This window comes from Diuraphis noxia, unplaced genomic scaffold (genome assembly GCF_037042655.1).
Source record: "Diuraphis noxia isolate RWA-SAM2 unplaced genomic scaffold, SU_Dnox_SAM2 contig0003, whole genome shotgun sequence".
Classification (NCBI taxonomy): Eukaryota; Metazoa; Arthropoda; class Insecta; order Hemiptera; family Aphididae; genus Diuraphis; species Diuraphis noxia.
The window spans coordinates 5,304,885-5,329,522 of NW_028301713.1; the positions used below are offsets into that span (position 1 = coordinate 5,304,885).

Consider the following 24,638-nt stretch of genomic DNA (forward strand, 5'->3'; position numbering starts at 1 on the left):
CATCTTGCAATTTTTTTTTAAATTAAAGAGGACATCACAGAGAAGGTTTTGGGCATGAAAAATTTGAGAAAGTTACCGGGTTAGAGGAATACGACGAGGTGATGATGAAATGACAGTTTCGCCATCTATCCAGCAAAAAATGAGCAAAAAAAAAATATAAAATATATTGTTTACAAAGAAGTATTATAACCTTAATAGAAATATGTACAGAGGTAATATATAAATTAATAAATAAAAAAGGTACAAAATATAAGAAAATAGTAGTGTTTTCATCCTCATTTTTTTTATATAAAATAGTTGAATACCTCCCGGGCTATTTTTTCCCTGGACAACGCCGGGTAATTCAGCTATCTATTTATATGTATAAAAATATATTGCTAGCATAATCAAGGATTTTGTATTAATTTATTATATTAATTCACCGTTAGTGGAATTAAGTAAAATGGAAACTTGGTATAACTTTAATACTTTAGAGTTAAATCATAAACTTACGTACAAACAGCACCAAGTCCGCGATCTACCGCAGGTACGTAGATTGCCTACCTGATAATATTATACTTGTACTTGATTCTGCAAATCAGAATTTTTATTCCATGTAACGGAAAAGTTACGATAAGTTTTGAAATCCACACACCGATTATTAAATAACGAATTGAACAAAGTTTGATTCATATAAATTTAGTACATTTAACGGGCAACGAAGTGCACGGGATCAGCTTGTATATATAAAGTTGTTTTAAATATTTGCTTATAACATACCGCATGACGGAAGTGTCATTTTCACACATTAGGTTACCGTGGGTAATTTGTGTGCGATATTTTTAAGATGACTAAATTTGCTGGGAAGATCTGTGGGATGTGGCCATGTAAATACGTTTTTTTTTTAAGTTTCGTACAAAAAAATTTCCAGTATAGGTCCATTGTAAGGGTATTAGGTGCATCGTGTTTCATAACGAGCTTAATTTGTATTGCTAATGGGTTAGTCGTCTCATTTTCCATAATATTATAGAATAACCAGATATCCAGCAAAACTGTTTCCTTTTTCTTTTCCGGATCGTACAAATTTCGAAACTGTATATTTATTTCATTAGTGTTGTACGCCGTTTTAATGTTCTTTAACGCATTAAGATAATCTGATAGAATTTATTGGTTTTAGAAGATTTGAGTCTATAACTAATTGTATGCCTTTGAGGATTGCATTTGATTACATAGTGTTCTTAGGATAGAGCTTGAAAGATATGCTCCAATTGGCCATTCGTAGATCTGCATTGTGTATTATATCCAATTTTCTCATGGCTTTTTTTTTCTAAATATCCCCATATGTAGGTGCCAGAATCTAATTTGGATTGGATTAGAGATTAAAGATATAAAATAGCGCATTCATTTTGGTTCCTCGTGAAGTATGTAAAAGCATTTTTAATATGTTTAATCGTAACTAGAAGGATATATTATTATTACCTACTATAGACCTACTAAAGTAATTCGAAAAGGGGAATTGTATCTATCAATAGCTACTAAAAATTAATGTTAATAAATAGGTAAAAGTTTTTAAATTAAATTGTATTTTGGATTACAGAATTAATTAACAACGAAAGGCTCGAAATGAAAACTTCTTAAATAATAATAATATGCATGTCCTGACTATGTATTATAGTACCGTAACTTTTCGTATTAATTCTCAGTGGCGTTAATCATCTACAAGATAATGCTGCGCCCTATAACAAAAATTGACTCTGTAGCGTTATGGAACAAAATAGTTTTCGATTATAGGTTCATAAAAATCATCTTAAACAATAAATTGAGCAAAATTTGAAATCAATAATAACTGATTGTATTATACGAAAAACGATTCTACCAGGAGACTGTCTGTCATCCTATAGTGCTGAATACCTATTCTAATTATTGATTAAAATAATTCGAAATAATTTAAAAATTGCATTGTATAAATAAAATAATAATTTAATTAATAGTGGAATGTTTCAATTTTCTACGATATAAATTATATAAATAACAAAATTCGTTTGAGGAAAATCATTATTTTACGTTCAAATATCCAATAGCATTGACATTTTAACTTTAGTCTCTCATAAATCTATATATAGTTATAAACAGTATAAACTATAAACTAAACTTTTTTTTTTAATTTTCAGTAAAAAAACTTACGTTGAATTTGTTATTATTTCATTAATAAATATTGTTGTAAAATCTTATTAACACTCATAGTTCTTAAAATTAAAAACGTTAAGAATTTTTAACAATAAAATCCTTGTAATTATTTTTCAAAGTATAGATTTGCAGTTATTATTTTTGAATAACAATTTTACAAAAAAAAATATGAACTTCTCAAAAGTTAGTTTTGCGTAAAAATTTTGATTTTTATATATTATTTATTTTTGTTTTTTGAGAAGTACTGGGTATTTTTACTTTTGAATTACTCGGAGTATCATATTGATCCGATTTTTTTTCAAAAATCACTCAGAACGTTGAAGATGGTGGCAGTAAGAAAAAAAGAAACATCCATCGTTGTAAAATAAATACAATGGCACTAGGAATCTAAAATAATATTGTAATATTTAAAAACATTTTTAGCATTGAATACATGCACTTAGTTTTTAGATACACTTAAAATCATCTAAAATATTATACAAGAAATGTTTTTACGACCATCTTTTGCAATTTTAAAAAATTAATCATCATATATTTAAAAACAAACCGTCCAAAAAATCTATTAAGATAATAATTAAAATAAGGTAAAAAAAATATTAAGAAATAATAACGAAATACGCAAATAATTTAACGCAAAACTTTGACGATTAAGTTATATATTTTAATCATGTATGAATTTAATTGATGATTTCAAGCTTCAAGCTTATATAGAAATATAATTGGATGTTTTTATTTAAAACGTACATGTTTTGAAATTTGGTTTAATTAATAGATCAAAATGAACGCATGCTTTGATAATATAGTTTGGCTATATCAGCTACTCATCACTAATTTAACTATAGATGTATCAATTATATGCTATATTCGCGAACACAGATTTGTACAAACGATTATCTGTGCAAAAGTCATGTAAATAGTAATTACTATTTACTACTATTCGTCCATTTTGGTAATCAGAAATATATATTGGTAAATTATATTCGTTTAACTGTTCACTAACTGCTTGCAAAATGGGAAGACCAAACACACGCATTTTGAATTTGAATTTAATCAACGAGCATTGAATAAACAACATAAATAACAAAGTGGCAAAAAAACTTGGGCCAAATAAAAATTGATGCATAATATTTGTTGCCGTATCATACATATTAAAGAATACCATAAATAGTTTTAAATACTACTCATACACATGCATATTATTATACTCAAGTTAATTATTTTTTCAACAGTAATTTAATATGCTTACATAATATAATGTATACCGAGTCTCCTATTTATAATTTATTAGTTTTCCATAATTTTTCGGAAACTGGCATTTTAGACACATTATTGTACAATTAAAATTTTTTTGCCAAGCAAAATCAATATATTATGAGTTTGTACTTTTTCTAACAATTCTGAAACTATTATATGAAATTAATTACATACATTTTATACAAATAAAAATACCTAAAGAATTTTATTGATTAATTAGGATGATCAAAGTTTATTTGGTTTATAAATATGTGCATAGAAAATCTCAATTTTAACGATTTGATCAAATACTGTTCTTTGTTTAAATTTTCTCAAAACCATTTAATACTTTAAAAAAAAATTAAGAAATACATCAAGCATCACAGAAATTAATATAAATTAAGTTAGTTTGTGAATTCAAATATAAACATATGTGTATTATTATTCAGTTTAATTTAACTTTCATTTTTAACAAATTAACAGTTTTTTTTTTCGTATTTTGACAGTTATGAATGACTTTTTCAACCTTGATTCATCCCTAACGGAAAACTTAAAGTTTAAAGAATAACATATTTTCAAAGAAAACAAAACATCATCATTATTCTAAAAAAGTTTTGAATATACCAATAAAGTATATGTGAAATATGCCAACAAATCTGACTAAAAACAAAATGGTATCTATCACGAGGGATTTGTGATAAATAAATAACCAGCTATTTATTTTAGTGAATAATAAATGAATGAGATCAATTATATAACTTCTAAGTTCAATGTTACCTATACATTACTTATTTAATGATGATCATCATAGTGTATAATTGTATGTATATTTCAAATTTATTGTTACCATATGCACCTCTTATCAAGAAAAAAAAGAGATGAAGTAAAATAAGTAAAAAAATTAATAAATAAATATTCATCATGAATAAAAAACTATTACAAATTTTTAGTGATTAAAAATTATTTTAAAAACAAATAAGTGTATCACAATAAGAAAACCATAAAATAATTCAAAAATTTAGATAATTGTCTATAATTTACAGTATTTACTGCCTTGGCCTACTACACTTTAATTTAAACAATGTTATTTCAAAATATTTTTTCATTTAAGCTTGTAAGATAAAAAATATTTCTGTAAATAACCATTTTGTCAAAATGCAATTAAAAAATTTAAATTAGTTATTTAATATTGAACTTAGAAGTGCGTTAAGTGAAATAGGAAACTTTTAATCAAACGATAACATTTCTCTTCAAAATATTAGGTATTAACGTTAAAATTCATAATAAGAACAAAATAATGCATTTATTAAGTTTGGTTGGAAATATACTGAACTTTTATGAAAACCATCAATTTGGTGATATAAAAAAAAAAGTTGATTTATGTGTGTTATATAAATACTTCTCTTTGGATGTGAGAAAAAAAGATTTACGTGAAAATATTCCTCGACAAGACTATGAAAATGCATAATTAATTATAATATCTATCTTTGGTACTAGTATGAGAGAATAAGAAAGGATACTGTTAACGATAAAAAGTCTTACATAAAAGGTATAGCTGCAGTACCTAGCCTGTAACCATTTTTTTCCTTTTGGCAATAAAAAAATAATAAATGGGGTTGGTGTAAAAATAAAAGTTGGTATTTTCACAAGGTAAATAATATCTAGTAAGAAGAAAACTTTATCAGTATTGTTTTTTTTTCCTACGAGCTACGTCAAAACTCAAAAGGCGTAAAAATGTTTTAGACAACTCAAAGGCAATTTTATCATTCATGGACAATTAAGTTTCAGCTTTGGTTTGAAATATAATTAAACATAAAAAGGATTAAAGTTTTATGAGGTTTTTCTTTCGTAAAAAAAAAAAAAAAACAAAAAAAAAAAATAATTCTAAAAGCATCCAGGAGTATCATCTTTAACGGCACACGTATCATACTGGTACCAACTTATTCCCCGATCGATAAATTAATTTAACTATACCTACCAAACATTGACTTACTACCTAATGAGTTTTTTACGACTGTAAAACATTCATACCATGAAAATTTGTTATTTAAAAACAAATGCAAATATTTCTGAACGATGAAAAAAAGTATTTTAGAATAATTTGATGTAGCTACGCATACTAACATAAAATTACACCATGTTTTAGGTATTGGATACTCGGAACTTTCCTTATTTAACCACGGCACGGTCAGTGTTGAGTTTCAATTTAAGATATTAAAACAATGATAAATCATTGCATTTGAAAAAAAAAACAATTTAGGACAGAGCTCAGTTTACTATTCAACATGTAGAGCATACTCGTCTCTTTAAATTTATAAGATTTATTCTTAAAAAATGTTGTCAACTATTTGCAAGATTTTTGAACATTAGTAAAATTAGTAAAAATATTAACTTATATCAAACAATTGTAAATAATCAAAATATATGATACGCTTGTATTACCTAATAAATAATTAATTTTCATATAGTATTCAATGTAATGAAAAAGGCTGTTCAAAAATTGGAACTTTTGAAGGAATTTACCGACCTGACATTACAAATTTTCTCTGCGTTAAATAATTTGCTCATAGTTTATAATATTTTTAATAAGTTTAATATTGCGTTTTTCAGCTTATTAAAATATTTCGTGTACTTATATAAAAAAAACCTGTTTTTAAATGATTTTATCAAACTAAAATTTTAAAATATAAAATTAGTGAAATAATATTACATAAAGTAATATCAATCAAAGAAAAGAGGTAAAATATTGTATTTTCCAATGTTGTTATTAGTTATATACTTTATCATACCTGCCTAATATATAATTTTAAAACAAAAGATTATTAAACATTCAAAGTTCACATGTTTCATAGCTTAATTCTCAATAATTAAATAAACGGCATATAGATATAAGGTATTTACTATAATATTGAATTTAACAATAATAATAAAATAAAAAATTTAATGAAGTAATTACTTAACATATTAGACTTATTTTACGTTTAACAGCAGTAAAATTATTTTTTTTTTAGAATTTACGTATTTTTGCAATATATTTTTTATAATTTTGATATATTTAATATGCACTTTTTGTTAATGTATGTCATGTAAGAAGCTTTTTTAAAGTAAATTGTGTATTGACATAACACCATTTATTAACATCATAATTTCATAGTTTCAAATTATAATCTAAAATAATATTAAAATTTAATCAGTACATCTAACAGGCTTAATATAACCTAAAAGGCCTGAATACGTAACAAAGTTAGATTTAAACCAACGTTATAAATTTAACAATAATAATTTTATTCAATGGTGAATGTATATTTCTTCACAATAAAATATAAATATAAATATAAATGATTGAAGTTATACATACATCTTCAAAATAATTTAAACTAATTCATAACATTTATTTAGTGAAACTGATGAGGCTAAAATTAAGTGACGAAAAATGTTAGCGTCCAGGTTTATAATAAGTTAAGGTTTAATATAATACTAAAGAGTAAAGATTCTCAACTAAATAACTTTTTACCATTTGTTTATTTCCATATTTTAATATTATTGATAATCAATCATGTTAATGTAATTATCTGATATTTTACGTCACGATGAACATTATTATCATTAACTGAACTAATATACAGGGTGTCTCAAAGAGATCTGACATTCTGACAAATGAAATAACTTTTATTCTAATCAATATTTTTTTTAAATTTCTTTTAAATATAATCCATAGACACTTGCGCTACATTTTTAGAATACATTTTTAATTTTTTAATACTGAAAATAAAAACTTTTTCGAAATATTCAATATAGCCAATTTGTAAATTTGATTTTCAGAAAAATTGATATGGTAAAAACACTTATTTACCAAAGTCAAAAGACAGATTTTTTACAATTTTTTTAAATATCAATATTTTCGTTAGGTAAATTATAGTAATTTATTATAGTTTATACATCACATATTATTAAAATAAATACAATAAAAAAAATAATTAGATTTTAACATGCACTTATTTAAAAATGTTCTTATAAAATATTTTTAAAAAACTTTATTATTATTTAAAATTACAAGGTTTCCAGCAAAAATTAGATCGTAATTTACTTAACGAAAATATTGATATTTAAAAAAATTGTAAAAAATCAGCCATTTGACTTAAATAAGTGTTTTTATCATATAATTTTTTCTAAAAATCAGATTTACAAATTGGCTATATTGAATATTTTGAAAAAAATTTTTATCAATTTTTAAGTTTTTATTTTCAGTATTAAAAAATAAAAAATTTAAAAAATAATTCTAAAAATGTAGCGCAAGTGTCTATGAATTATATTTAAAAGAATTTTTTTTTAAATATTGATTAGAACAAAAGTTATTTCATTTGTCAGAATGTCAGACTCTGTGGGACACCCTGCAGTAGTATTGAAATCTTTCGATTCGATTGGAGTTATGTCATCAAAACGTTCAAAAGAAGACAAAATGTTATTTTTTCTTATTTAAACTGAAATTTGTGTTTCAAAGTCTGTAACAATGTAATGAACGATTGAGCGTGATAGTGAAGAAAAAATATATGTTGCATAAATTAAAGAATTCTCTCACTGGGGAACTTTGAGAAATTCAAATATGACATTCATTATTGTACAGTTTCCTTAGTAAGAATAAAACATAATTATTTTATAAAATCATATACAAAAATAAGACTGTACATATGAGTTTAAAATAATAAAAGTATATTATACATAGGTATTCAAAAATATGATGTCTGACATACGTATTCACAGTGAGTGGATTTCAGAAGTCTAAATCATATACAAAAGGAGAAAAAACTATTGATATTTGAAAATCTTATTTTAGTATAGTACTTCTATAAATACTGCAGGTGATAAAATAATCAAACAAGTGTTGTGAAAAGTATAAATGATTCGAAAGGGCATGATTCAAGGGTAGTATTAATAATATTGAACGTGTTTTATCTCAATTTCCCGTGATTTATGTATCAAATAATAGTAATTCGATAAGAAATATAATAAGTGCATAAATAAAATAAATCAATACAAGTGGTAAAATAAGAGTATGATTTATGACGATTATTATTAGATAATTATGTTAAGCACCTCGAAAGACAAAATATTAAAGCATACGAATAAGTTGATATATAGCAAAGCGAATTTCCCGATTTTTTATTTGTATTTAAAACACAAATGGTTATTGGATAGTATTTAACTACAAAGTGATATTAAATAAATGAGTAAATTTGAAAACCTACGTTAAGATTAATATTTGACATGAATAGTAATTAATCCGTTGATAATATCATCTAACATTTAAGATTTATAACGAAAATAGCAAAAATGTTGGTAATATAGTGACACAGTATAAAAATATGAAGTATTCTTACTGTCGATTCATATTATTCCTATAATAATATAATATTTCCTGGATATATATTTATTTACACAACGTATACTAATACTAGATTTACAACATTATTATATTGTTGTTGTGGCCGACAATGGTGTAATTGGGTGCAAATTTGGCGAATGATTAGACAAAAGCACCCCAGTAGATGTGGATGCGTTTTAAATTTTAGATAATGGTGTTGCTATACCTATATAATAATATTAAATATTGATATCCTAATTCAATTGAGATCATAATATACACGTATAATAAAAATAGTAAAATTACTATACGTATAAAACAAGTATGTAGTTCGTAAGATGAATTCGCGGAAATATACCTATGCGTCATACTAGCGGATTATCGTAAAATTTGGAAACACTGAAAAAGGATGATCGTTTTATACTTTTATATATTCCATGATGCAGTAAGATTTTGCGCGCATATTGTTTACTCGCACGTATAACGATATTTTCTCAGTTTCTCATTTTACAGTAATACGGTATATTATAACATGTACTATGTAGGTAGTATTGTAATGTGTACATTACGATAACGATAAGTCCAATAACAACATATGTCTCGATTTCTATTTCTATTCTTACGCTCTATATATAGTTAAATAAAATATGGATGATACCACGCAAATCTAACCGCAAGACAGCGCTACATATAACATGATAGTTGATTGGTTATTGATTTTAGATTTTAGATTGGGTTAGATTAAACTTTCGTGAACATTTTTGCTCAGCGTTAAATTAACTACATATTGGATAAGATTAAAAATTAAATTTATAAAAGAAATGAACATAAAATCATATAAGATAATTTTTCGAATTTAGTTAGAAGTTATTAAAAATTGCTTAGAAAACCTCGATAAAATACATATATAAAGCCAAGGGCAGTAATTACAAAACTTATATTTATTTATCAAATTTCAATAAACATAATTCTTCACTCTCTTTTGATATTCAATACCAAACCTATCAGATCTGACTTAAATAGTATCTATACAATATACATACATTTTATTGGATACTTTAACATCAGATACCTTGTAGATCCAATTAGTTATAACAAAATAGTTAGTTATTCACAGCTTCTATATCTATAATACTTTCTGCAATAAAATACAATATTATGATGTATTTTAAATTAATTTGGAAAATGTCTGAGTTACCTACATAAAGTTTTTTGCATTAAAATAAAATATAGCAGACAACAAAATGCATCGCTCAGTATGGCATTTTAATTGAATATTTTAGTGATAAAAATATTATGATTGCATTTTTATTTCAAATCATATTTCAATATACAGTTATAACCGATTTGTACTGTAATTTAACTGGTATTTTTTATTTTAAAAATACTATTTAATACGTTGTATAAAATTGTTTGACTTATTCGAGTGTTTAAATGTGTTAAATTAAAGGTATGGAATTGAATTTATTGAATTTCTTTATGGTACACAATTCATATTGTTGTATTTTTAAAATATGGTAGGTAGTGAAATTTACATTGTGTGAGCATTTATTATTGTCAATTTGATTAATAAGCATCAACCGTTGATAATAAATTATAATATATATTTTTTGCACGTGAGCTGTAATTTATTGACGTTCAATATTGTAATTACTAGTTTGAATTAAAATGTTTCGGTTGTTTCATTTAAATGTTGCTTTCGTGCTATATTTTTAAGTACCTATTTTTCTTCTTTTTTTATTGTGTATGCTAAAAAAAATATATTGAAACATATTGAATTTGACGGCGGGTGCATTAATTCGATAACCTTTCCAATAGTTAGTTCGTTTCGTTAGTCATTTTTTTGTGATAAATTTTGAATTTGATTAAACATCAATCCATACAAGCAAACAAATATCTACATCTTACACTTTTCAATGTCCATATTGCATATTATTAATGGTTAATGATTACTGATATCAACTAACACGAAGTCACACTAATAAAGCTCAATGGCGTGATTTTGTTTTTATATCCAGCTACAATAATAGTTCTGCATAATTTTAGAATTAAGTTAATCTAACATGTTAATTACTGAATAGTATTATATTCAAATTAAAAAAATATTATAACACCCACGCTTTCAAGACTATTTTATTCAAGTAGGAAGTTTAAATAATTAAATTATTATACGTCACTTAGACAGTATTTAACAGTTTTCATAACTTATACATTATATTAAATTAGTTGTAAGAATGTTTTTGATTATTCAAGAACGTAAATAACTTATGTACCGAGAGTTAGCTTCAAAAATTTTACCGATCAACTTAAAATAAATTGTTAGTCGTTTCCTTTATGTATTTAAGACAAATGTTTAATTTTTCAAAAATGAGTATTTATGTCGTTTATCCTCCAAATAAAAAAAAAAAGTTAAGAGACCAAAACAATTTTTAATCATATTCTTCAATTAATTCATGACAAGTTTTTAAAATGTATTACTTAGTTTCTTAAATTAGGTATGTAGGTATTGAAAAAAAAAGTTCACCAAAATCTAGTGGTTTATAATTATAGAAATCTATTAAAAACTTTAAAAATGCAGTACAATTATTTTAAACTACTGTATAAATAATGAAAAATGTTGATAAAGAAAACGTTTTAGTAGGTAGTTATAAAAATCTGCAATGGGTCTCTTGGATCGAATTATCAATCGAATTATTGGAATATCAAACACATTTATCAAAAATGTATGTTATAAATATCAATAATACAACAAACAGACTATTTATAAATGTACATTGCAATTTATAATCTTATAATTATTTATAGTAGTATTCTGGATTTAAATCGGAATCAATCCCCTTTGAGTTTAATAAATCTATTATTGCATCGTATGTTATATATCACCTACTACAATATAAGCAGAGGTTAAAGTGGGAAAAAATTCCAGAGGGGACTAATGTTTCCAAAAAGTTTTAAGCGTTCCATATTTAATTTTATGTATAATGTCTAATGTATAAAATCCTAATTTGTTAAAGGGGACGCTTTTTAACCGCCGTCAGAGGTAAGGGGACTGAGTCCTCCTGCGTCCCCCCCCACTTTAACCCCTGAATATAAGACAAATAAAAATAAAATATTCCAAGTCTAACATATGTTATAAATAATACAATGACCAACGATATTGTAAATATAAACTCATTTGACAAAAATTATAGACATTTGTTGTAAAATATTGTTTTTAAGTAAATTAAATGATACATAGGTACCACCAAAATATTGGTAAATGATCCGAAAAAAGGTTTTAACGACTATGTTATAAATTATAAGTTAGTCTTCTGTTTAAAGTTAATATTAATACTAAAAATAAGAAGAAGCCATTCATATTGTTTATTTTCAATTCGCTTAAATAGACAATTCTAAAATTATTTTAAATAAAGGGAACATACTATTAAAAATATTACAGATAATATTGCTACAATACTTGCATAATTGATAATAGTTTGGTAATTTATGATTAAAATTGTTTAATTAATGGGTTTTTACGATATGAAAATCGGAATTTGAACGAGTAGTGAACTATTCTCTCTTTTATTGCCCGAAAGTTGAATATTACGTTTTCATACTGTACTAATATAAAATGCTATTTCAAACGTATCTTGTTGAAAAATTACTATTGATTTCTCATAAGAATAAACTATCATTGTGTAATTCCTGAAGAGAATGTCACTAGCAAGAAATAGCATAATATGTATTAGGTACCCGTCTACACCTATTCCGGTAATGCACGTGATTTTGACGTTGACATATAAGGGCCCACGTCCATTTCACATGGCCAACAGAGCTACAAGAATACGTTTACACACATAACAATATAGTAATATGTCACGTAACCTTTGGCCACGTATACATATTACCTATTTACCACTATACGCGAACATTTGTTCCCATGTCGTAAATAATTTATATTCGTAAGTATGTAAATTGTAAGGTACCTATCTATCTATTATAACATTATACTCGTTTATTTTACTCATCCGTATCTGTTATTATTATTATTATAAGAACAAGTGATGACAAAAAATAATTTCCAGTGCTTTAAAAAAAATATTAATTTACTTCTAACTTTTGTCTCTGTTCTACTGCTCATAACTCATACGCTGCCTAAAAATGTATGACTATTACGTAAAAATAATAACATAATATTATAATACTCAAACATTCGATATATCGGTATCTAAACTATTAAAATGTAAACAAATCAGAAGTATACCAATGGATAATTTATAATTTATAATAGTTTAATATTATCATTTGTATTCCGGAAAAAGTCGTACAAATTCGTGCAAATGATGTGCTAAATATTGGCGTAGAAAAATTTAGAAAATTTGATATGGGTGGGGCTGGGGAAATGTACGTAAAAGCATGGATAACTGCAGCAAACCAAACTAACAATTTAATTCGCAAAGAATTATTCATGACAGAAGATATAACTAAATAACAAAAATGAATTTGTATATGAATGTTAATCAAACACCGATAGTCATTTTGAACCGAACTTCCTGACTAACATCTGTTTTCGGGGGTAATAAATAATAATACATACGACGTGTCAAATTTCCACCTTCCCCTCTAGAAATTAGTATATTTTTGGAATTATATTAAACATGGACGTTGTGATTGTATGAGCATCAGCTAGCATAATCTATGGAGACGCGTCTAGTATGATATGTAGCAATAATACGTTATGTAATAATATACGTAATATGTTTTATCTGCCCGTTTCCGAAATAATAAGAGACAGCAATAGCAGCGGACGTAATGATGCGATCGTAATTTAGGGAGAGGGTGTGCGACATTGAGAAAGGTCTACGGCTGTATTTCCCAGAGGAAATCGTCGACTCATAAGTTTAATATACAAAGTAGAAGAAAACGCGCATATGAAATCATCATGTATCATCTCATATGAAACAGACCGGAAATCAAAATATAGCTGATTATAATACTTTTGGACAGTTGGTGCCGCCACAGCAGCTGTCATTGTTGATTTCGCGCGCGCGGTCATACCATGCACCCACCCACTTGTAGATCTCTAAATTTAGCTGAGTATAATTCTCAGGTTATAATCGTGTATAGTTATTAATTTTAAACATTTGTAGCATACGTTATTTCTAAAAAAAAACTTATGCTGTATGTTGTCAAGTGTCAACTTTTCAAATATAATCTGCTAGTATTTTATTTTAAAATTTAATCATACTCCCTATACATTTTATTATTTTTTTTCATTTTTTAAATCAACCATATTGTTCAATGGTTTAAACTTTAAACCATGTTTTACTTTTGTCATTTACTTAATAATTTATAAGAATCCAATGTATCAAACATATTTTATTTATAAACAATAGTTATGAATTCTGAACCATGGTTATATATATAATATTAATTAAAAAAAAAAGTATAACTTCCTTTTGAAAAACAATACATATTATAAACCTACTTCAACCTCATATTTTGTGTAATTAATAGTTTGGTCGTTGGTTTAATTATATGAACGTATAATAAAAATATTAATTATTTATAATGTATGTAATAGATAAGTAAGATATTTTTTTACTCTAATTCATGCGGGTGACTATTGACTAAATGTCATTAAATATTTATTATTATAACAATAAATTGGTATACTTCATATTATAAATAACATTAATAATAACTATAAAAATAAAATGTAAAAAATAGTCATAATACCAAACCAACAGTGTCGTATCTAATAATAGTATAGCTAAAGATTATATTTATAATATTTCATTGTAAATTTACAAATCATTATTTTTTACATTATTATTTTAAACATAGTTTTCTAATTTATTACCATTAATTTTTGGTTAGGCAATTGGATGTAATCTCTCAATTAAATCCTCCATTTATAATCATTTTCATTTAGCTTTACAAAAAAAATAAAAAAAACAATCTTCAGTTTAAAGGTTAATTATTTTAATATTAAATGAAAATTTAATTAGATTGAATATCTGATATTTATTTCATAATAATAAATAAAATTGTGTACTCCTCCAAATACTATACTTATTGTAAATACAATACGAGCACCATACATTTTATTTTTGTATGAAGAGAATAACACAAATAACAACATAATAATGATACTAAACTTAAACAAAACCAAATTAAAAGTAAACACAGACATAACTAAATTTACCTACATAACTAAAATAAATAATGTGCTATATATTACATTAATTTTAATTGTATTTTTTGTAAATGTTATAACACTTACTCGACTTACATAATGAAAAAGCATAACAAATAGAATCATTAATAATTAAAAAGAAAAGTCTTTTAACTAACGGTATACAAATAAAATTAGAAAACACCAAACTCATGATATTTCAATTACAATTGTATATTATTATTATTAAATCAAACTGGCAGTAAAGAAATCAAATTATGCCATCAATAAACTTATTATCGTTATTTTTTTAATAATATGCACATTTTTAACTATTTGAGCTAAAAAAAACACATATTACGTTTATTTATGTGGATATAGTTACGCATTTCTAATATTTATAAATATAAGGAGTCGTTGTTGGGCGTTTTTTCCATTTTATTTCTATTTACGTATACTTTTAAGAAATAATTATACTCTATGTTTATCAAACCAAATTACAACTGTACCTAGAAATTTTGTACAAGACTGTTACTTAAATTGGTTTTTAGTTATATATAGCGAGATATATAGTATACACGTTACACGTATGAAAATAATAGTATATTATAACGTTAATTCTACAGTTTTTAAAACTGATGAGTTTTGAATAAAGAATATATTAACCATATAAAGGTCGCCACTAACCACACACTGCAGCGGTGGCGGTGGCGGTGGCGTTTACGGCAAAATGATGCCGGACTCAATTTTAGCGCCACCGCTGCAGTAAGTGCAGTGTATAACCTTTATGCTTATGTTTTTTACAATACTAATATAATCAATGAATCGAATAAACACAATTATTATCAAGGGGACAGAAATAAGTTAGTGTTTTATGACTGCAAATGAATTGAAACAACTGAAAACAATGACAAACCATCAATATTGTCTAATTCGAAATTCAAATTTCTAATAGCATATAAAACGTACACAAATGAGCTTAGAGACAAACTCCCATAGTGCAGTGCCACCGTATACAAAACCGAAAAATAAACAATGAACCGTATCGACCAATTAAGTTCCTACCCTAAATTCTAATTAACCTCCAAGCCAGCTCGAAACACTCTTCAAATTCGAAAAATAACAATCCTCAATTTGGGAATAGTTTTTCGGAAGGTGAAGAATCGTTCAATAAAATAATATCACAATACCCTAGGGCCTAGACAGTAGACATGTTTCATCCCGAATGAATTCCACACATTTAAATATTCAAACCAAATTTACAGAAGTTGAGGACGAAATTTGAAAAAGTAGCCTGATCGATTTCAAGAAACATAATAACTAATCCAAAAATATGATTATCGTATTACTAAATATAATAATCTACTTGACAAAGTTTCATCGCCCCATCTTAATCATAATCTAATATTCTTTAAATTTGGTTTGCTGTCAAAAAAAATATATCAATGATTTTTCGTCATACCAATCTAATTACAACGCATTTCCCATACTCCATTTAAGTTTTTAAATTATAAAAATGCGACGAAAATTTCAAGGCTAAATATATTTATGGCTTTATTTGTATCTATATGCTTCCTAGTTATTTTGTAGGTGCAAGTACTTAATCGGAAATAATAAAGATTTTAAGTAATTAAAATTAAAACAATAATTTACAGAAAAAAATTAAATACAAATCGAGATAAAAACGGATATATTTCTGCTTCCCAGCAGACATTCTATAGGTATATTATCAATGCAATATATATTTTATTTTTGGATTTTTTATTATATTTCTTATGTATTTTGTTTACGATTTTATTTTCTGTTTAATATTGAGTATACATTGAATAGATTGTTACTAGACTAAATTATATTATAACATGAAGTTCCCAGTTGATTTGTATTTAACTATCGCACAGAATGTGCCAATCATTGTAACGGTTATATTGTTATAAATTATTATATTATATAATACTAAGACAAACTAGACCTAACCGCAATTAGGTAATAAAAATACTTTTGTTCCAACACCACTTAACAAATTACGTAGATGCTTACCGAATCTGAAGAAAAATGTAGTCGTTTCTATTCACATTCTTGAAAGTTGCTGTTCAAAATTCATTAATAACGGAAATAAAAACAGTATAAATCTAAAAACTACCTCTGTTATACGTAATACGTGGTTATTTATGAATTATTATAAATTAGTAATAGGTACATTCGTCCGTGCCGATAACTGTAGTTGTATATTAAGATGTCTGACGTTGGCGCGATAGTTAAACACAAAGGAAAAAATAATTTTCTCACAATGACTTTAAAATTTCTAATAATTTTACGTTATAAGTTAACATATAACATACTTTAAAATAGAAAAGAACAAAACTTTTATACCGTGGTAATAGCGCAGATTATAAAAACTTAATACACAACATAAAGCCATGTAATTCTCAAAAATTTAAACAAAATATCAAAACTTACCTACCACAAATCAGTATCACCATTAATAGAGAACATTCCTTTTAAATTGATTATTAACTACACAACACTGATATTTTTCATTCGCGCCAAATTCAGAACGTTTATTACATTTGATACAATAATTACAATAAAGATGTTATACAATAATTTATTGTAAGTATATGATCGTACTGAAAATACATTTGAGTTTTCAGTAAATGCTGAGCTGCCTAAAAAGCTGATTTTATTTAATAATCTGCGGTATATTACAGTACCTCTATGCATAGCCAGAATTTTTGTTTTTGTGAAACATTTAATGTGGTGCGTGATACTGGCAGCCAGCTGCTACAGTTACAACAGTACGCCAAGCGAATGTCTTACCGCTTCAACAAAAATTATCGTTTTATTGCGTTCCATAACTGTTATAAACGTGGTGACTTTGGTTAAAAAGTGGTAACCATATTTGTTTAAAAGTTAAGGCGGGTTTCCACTACACACATTCGCGCAAATCCTTTGCTATGATTAGTTGGTTGGGTTAGGTTACCACATGATTAACCACTTTACCGTGTTGTTGGACATAGCCATAGACATATAAAACAACTAGATAGCCGACTACGGGATAATATTGAAGTCAGCCGCCATAATATGCCAACAGGTCACAGGACAATGTTTACAAAATCGCATGGTTGATAAGAATATTTATTAATGATAACAAAATTAATATAAATATTTGTACTGTCGTATACATATTATGTACTTATTACTACTTTATGTAATTTAATTTGTAGTTGACATTTCGACTATAGAATATGAAAAGAAATTCGTTTTTTCATTATTTGAATTATTATTTATTATAACTTATCAATATAGGTATCTTATCTATTGAGTTATTATGTAAACATTGCCCTGTTGGCATATGGCAGCCCGACTTCAACGTTTTTATGAGAATGTAATTCACAGTCGGCAACTATATGTCTACTAGCTGCTAGTTGTTTTATATGTCTATGGACATAGCTGAACATTTTACGTGTACAGTGGAAACCCGCGCTTAAAGTCAACTCTTGGTATATTCGGATGCAACTTGGTTGTTCCATGACACCAACAAAATAACGTCCAATCAAAACGCGAATTCGTGGACACAAACGACGTAGCTGTTTAACGCGCCTTTAAGCCATTTTTATTCCGTTTACGTGACTAAATTGTCAGTTTTTCACTACCGTCTATAAAGCTATATTTAATAATAATTTTTATAAATTCCACAGCAATACCTTCGTTGTTGTTGTTTTGCTTTTTTAATTATACAACACAATCGACTTTTGTAATTTTTTATTAACCGTAACAATAAAATATGAGTGACCGTGATAGTGTAGAATATGACAATGGGCAGCCTTTCGCAAAAAAAAATTAAATTACTCTACACGACAAAAAAAATCTTGATTCAAGTCAACAGTGAGGTAATTTTATTTTTATAATTAAGGCGTGCATTTATGCGTGCACATATATATAGTTATGAGGGTTATTTTGAATTGACTAAAAATATTAAAAATTACCGAAAATCAAATTGATTATACCTATAGGGAGCTATTGTTGGTACCGAATATCGTAATCAATACTAAATAGTAACAAAAGAAAAACCAAAATAATTAAAAATAACCACATTTGCGGTTGGTGGCAGTCGTAAACCGTCTTTTAATAGTTTTATGCATACTTTCTTTACAAAATAATTTCGAATGATTCGAACCTACTAAGCGTTGCACAACTGCTCACTTTTGTAGGGGAAATGGTACAACAATATTTTATTGTTAGGATATTATCGGTTTATTGTAATAAAATAGATTGGATTATATTCAAAAAAACAATATAATAAAGTGAAATGTAACAAAAATAATAATTTTCATATAGTGGTAAAAACCGAACCAAAATTCCTATTCTGAGGTTACAAATAATATGGAAATATTATAATCGCAAAACCTACCGCTGCCAATGATAATTCAGTGGCCTTCTCTCACGAGGCGGATACCTACCTATTTATATTTTAATAATAATATTATTTCCTATTAACAAAAATGATTGCCGACACTGGCCCGACAGTCTTCGTGGTTTCCACAACATTCCTTAATCACCGTCCGTAGATTATTGTTCACGGAATATAATATTAATATTGTTGTAAATGTTATGATATATTTTGCGGTCCTAAATGGAACGCTAAACGATCTATGATAATATCGTATAAACGCACAATTTTATATTATTAATTATTTTTACGGTGGAGGGCAGAAGAGCTCAAGACTGCGACTACACATATAATATATGGGCTATTTGGGTAAATTTAACGAAAATTTCTCGGTACGAATGCACCATAATAATATAATAATAATAATACATTATAATGTGCACATAATATTGCGTGATGCTATAGTGGCCATTAGATGATTAGAATATCTGTCTGCACAGCGATAGGTCCAAAATGAATTATTAGTCCCTCGCCGAATATCAGTGCGGCGTATTTAGAATTATGTTGCCCTTGGTAAGTACACGATAATATATTTTATTTACTGCAACAACTGCATCGTAGCTAATAACAAAATACTAATAACTTTCGGGCCATTTTTATATTCGACCTCTTCCCGTTATACTTATTTGTATAATTACATATAATAACCGTTGATGGCATTCATAATAATATTATAATAGTACGTCAATATTGAAGTAGGTTTCATTGTCATTAGAACATAAATTATATTTTATTTGAAACATTAATTAAAATTGTGTCTAAACAAGAGTTGAATAATAATAGTGAATACAAATATAATAATTAATAATAGTAATTACTTATTATCAGTATACTATAACGACAAAACTATATACATTATATATAATAAATGTATATTGTATATTAAAATCAAAGACAAATTCCTTAGGTTCGGGACACACTATGCGTTTTTGCCGCATGCGGCAACGACGCTCCTACCGCAGCATAAACGGAACACATTACTATCAATAGAACTGGCCAAACTAGACGTTTGCACCGGTTGCGGCAAACTTCCATCGCAGCCTGCTGCGGCATGGCTAAATAACTAGATATGATCATAGTTCCGTGATACACATGTCGATGACGTCAGCCGGAAGGAATTCTTATCAATACCCGCGTATTTTTTAATTTGTCTTGTGAGTTGTGATTCACAATCTAAAATGAAAACATCTTGTAACATAATATTCTAAATTTCTAACATCACAAGTTGAGAGATCAAGTTTTTGTATCTTAAAAGCGACACTAAAATTTATATATTATAATAAATACTACCTACTAAAGACTATATTATGTATTTAAAAGTTTAATATATAAACTATAAACAATTAATAGTTAACAATATGTATTATTTACCAGACTTTGCATTCGCATTTGATTTGCCACATGCTAAAATCCATTTATTCTCAAAAACCGGATTTTTTGGGAATCTATGAAACCGTACATTAGAATATTTGTGGTTCTTTTTTAAATTTATTTCACAGTATTTTACTGAACACCAAGACATATTAATAAATTATTAATACTACAAGGACTGCAATGTTCAAATATACAACAATACAAGACCAAGAAAGCAAGAACAATAATGACTTACAAATTGTTATTTTGTTTATTGATATGAATAATTGCTAATTAGTACATATTATATAAATTACATATACATATATATAAAATTAGATACATAATAATACAATATGAGCACCCTATTAAGCTAATATTAAGTCAAGGAACACACTGTCGATATTATGATGTGAATATGTCATATGCATAGGCGCAAATAGGGGGGCTTTGGGGGCTAAACCCTCCCAAAAATTTCCATAGCCCCCCAAACATTTCCTACATTTAGTTTTTAGCTTGTTCAATATTATCAAAGTAAGGCTTTCCCCTCAAAATCCCAAACGTTATTTGCGCCTGTGGTCCTGTGGCACCTGTTTTAAACGGAGACCGAACCCGCCAAAACGGCTGGCAGTGCCCTAAAAGTTTACTGCCGGTTGACGTCATAATTCAATGGAAAGAATGATAAATTAGCTGTTTCTTCCATGAATGCGCTCATTGAACCAAATTTGGTAATTATGTGATCATACCTAGTTATTTAGCCATGTGTTGCGGTAGAAAAACGTTGCCGTACAACTCAAACAAAACAGAATACATGTGTTTAAATCGAGGTGGCCACACTGTGCGGTATCGTCCTGTGCCGTGTGGTAAAAAAAAAAACAATAATGTAGGATTGAACTGGTATTCCCGGCATATTTGATCATAATAATTAATGATTATTTCTTATCATATTATCATTATCGTAATAACAAATTTTGCATTCTGTGTTAAAATTTTAAACTTAAAAAATATACTTATAAAGTATAAAAGAAATTATTATTAAAATAATGTTTGATTGCGAAAGACTAATCGTAGAAGTAGAGTCCAGGCCATTCCTGTGGAATATAGGACTTCACGACTATCACGATAGTGCCAAAAGGAAATTAGGATGGAGATCCGTTGCAGAAGTGTACTGTTGGACATGATTAAAGATCGTCCTAACTACGTTGTTGCTTTTGCAAAACTGAATCAAAATTCAATTTTAATAATATAGCGCCATGCGGTGATAACGTAAAGTATGGCCTTTACGTGCGTTGCGGTGTCACCGCAATCGCCGTCAACGCACGCCGCAAAAACGCATAGTGTGTTCCGAACCTTATCGATTACTTGTTTCATGCACGATTTAATATATCTTTTTATGCAGCGTGTAAGAAAACGTTTACAACTTCTTAATTATTGATTATTTGATTATCATGATGAACTATCGTATACCTACGTTAAGTTATCAATTTTGTGTTTATAATTTTTTCAATTTATTTTGAATTACACCCCCCCCCCCCCCTTAGAAATTTCTAGCTACGCGCCTGTCTACCAATATACATCTAAATTACTCTTAGATTATACCTATCATAAAAAAATATTATTAATAATATCATCAATTATATTATTTATGGTTAAATATGATGTTCAACGAACAATTTGCCACGCTATATCTGATTTGAGAGGACGTAAAAACAGTTCGACTTTGAGAAATATTTTCAAAAATAATAATATCTGTGCGCTGCCGAATAAATATCGAGTGCGTTTACAATATACCTACCCCAGTCATTATTTGTGTAAACAACAAATTGGCTCAACGGCTCAACACGATTTAATTTTGATTTGCAGCCGCTGTTAACTATTATGTACTTACTATAAAATGGCTCATGGTATTTGTCGTTGATGATGACGTGCACAATATAGGATTATTAAACACACATTGTCACGTTTAAAATTACGTAGATACTTAATGTTTTACACATGTATACAATATGGTCAAATATGCTGTATTATATACATATATATAATACCTATCTCGAACTTTTGATAATATTATGTTAAATTTTATGAAAAAAACAACATCCAAACGTTCGGATTTCAACATAATATACATATTGTTTCGTATAAGAAAGCCCCTCAAGGATTTAACCATTGCGATATATCACGAAATGATGGAGATATCAAAATTCGGTATATTTCTGTTTTACCGGACACCCTTTTTTTTGTTGCAATTTTTGTTATTGAAACTTATGAAGTTAAGTATGCTAAAAACGATGGTGAAGTCAGAATTTGGCGTGCGGACTTTTACTAAACTTATAACTTCGTAAAATGATACCGTATTAGCTCAATTACGGATAGAAAGATTTCAATACATTATCCATCTTTTATTTTTTCAATAATTTATAATATACATGCATTACGAATGTATCTCGTAAATTATTTTCAATTGCTGCCATTAAGTCTTGGATTTCTATCCATGCAGTTCTGACAGTGCAGGTACCTATATACCTTATTTGACCTAAATTTCAAACAAATATTTTAATATCCTTTGCTACAATCGTTACAACAGAAAAAATCCGGCGCATTCGAATTGTGTTTCTAAATTATGGTTCCAAAAATATCGTTCGTATTGTAACTATAACGCGTAAGATTCCTACGCTGTACGACACAGAATAATATCATATACTTATATAGATATGATATAAAACCTATCTATATAATATTATATACATTATATATATTAATCATAATTTTGAAAACTTCAACAAGAAATAATGTATTATGAAATTGATTGTTATAAATAAACCACAAACAATGTATGAATATGTGATTTTTGATAATGTATTATTTTATTATATTGGTTACTGGCTAGGAGGTGGATCGCGGAGAATGTCTAAACGCACCAAAGAATATTAGCAGTACACAACCGACATAATATCCCTCCCTTATGGACAACTGGTCACTTTTATATCAAACATTCTGTCATCGACACTACCTACTATTTGGAGTTACTGACTTAGATATTATACTTTTCACGTTCACAAATCGAACTATTCATAAATTGGTTGTTGATTTCATAAAATTTGATCAGAACGTGTGAGACGTTTTTAAATTCCTGCAATGGACACACATTCTATTCATTTCGTGTAATGGACACCATCATTTTACACTTACCTGCATAGCCCGTTTTTGATTAACTCTTCGTACCGGTGACCGGTCAATATATTGTTGAGTATCATTCTATAATTTTATAGATTTTTATCGATAATATGTAGTTAGTAAAAAAAAACATTAATATATGTGATTTTTTTTTGAAAATTCATAGTAGTTTTATTAATGCTTTTACTCTTTTTACTTAAACTAAAAAAATTATTAAATCATTAAAATGATTAAGTATTTAACAAAATGGTAACAGTGTTCAAAATTAGTGTGTAGGATTTAATATATTTGTTTAAAATTAATTTACTATTTATAACATTGTCATTATTTTGAAGCCTAAAAAGTAATTAACATTAAAGTCTGGTTCATTTAAGTTTTAATTTTATCATTATTATCATCACTTAAACTTATAAGGTTACACTCAATTTAATTTTTGACATTGTTAAAATTATAAATTTGAACTATAGCAGGTATACGAAAATCTTACACTTTTGTAATATATTTTATGTTCAATTTCTGTTGTCTAACGAATAACGATCTCCAAAGCGTAGTAAAATTATAATTTATAATAAACTTATTATTGTATTTTTTTATCGTATTACTCAAACCAAAACAAATATAAGATTATAGACTTAAATATCCATAAACTATTTATGTTTTAAACTTTATAAACTTTAATAACTTGATTATAATATAATATTTTAAAAAAAGTTTGATAACACATTTTCTAAGACAACTTT

General features: G+C 26.8%; 1 protein-coding gene across 1 annotated transcript in view; it reads left to right on the forward strand.

The window, feature by feature from the left end:
- Window positions 1-24,638, forward strand: part of LOC107170287 (glycine receptor subunit alpha-2-like) — a 244,227-nt gene that overhangs the window by 145,774 nt on the left and 73,815 nt on the right. The gene's annotated exons all lie outside the window — the stretch shown is intronic.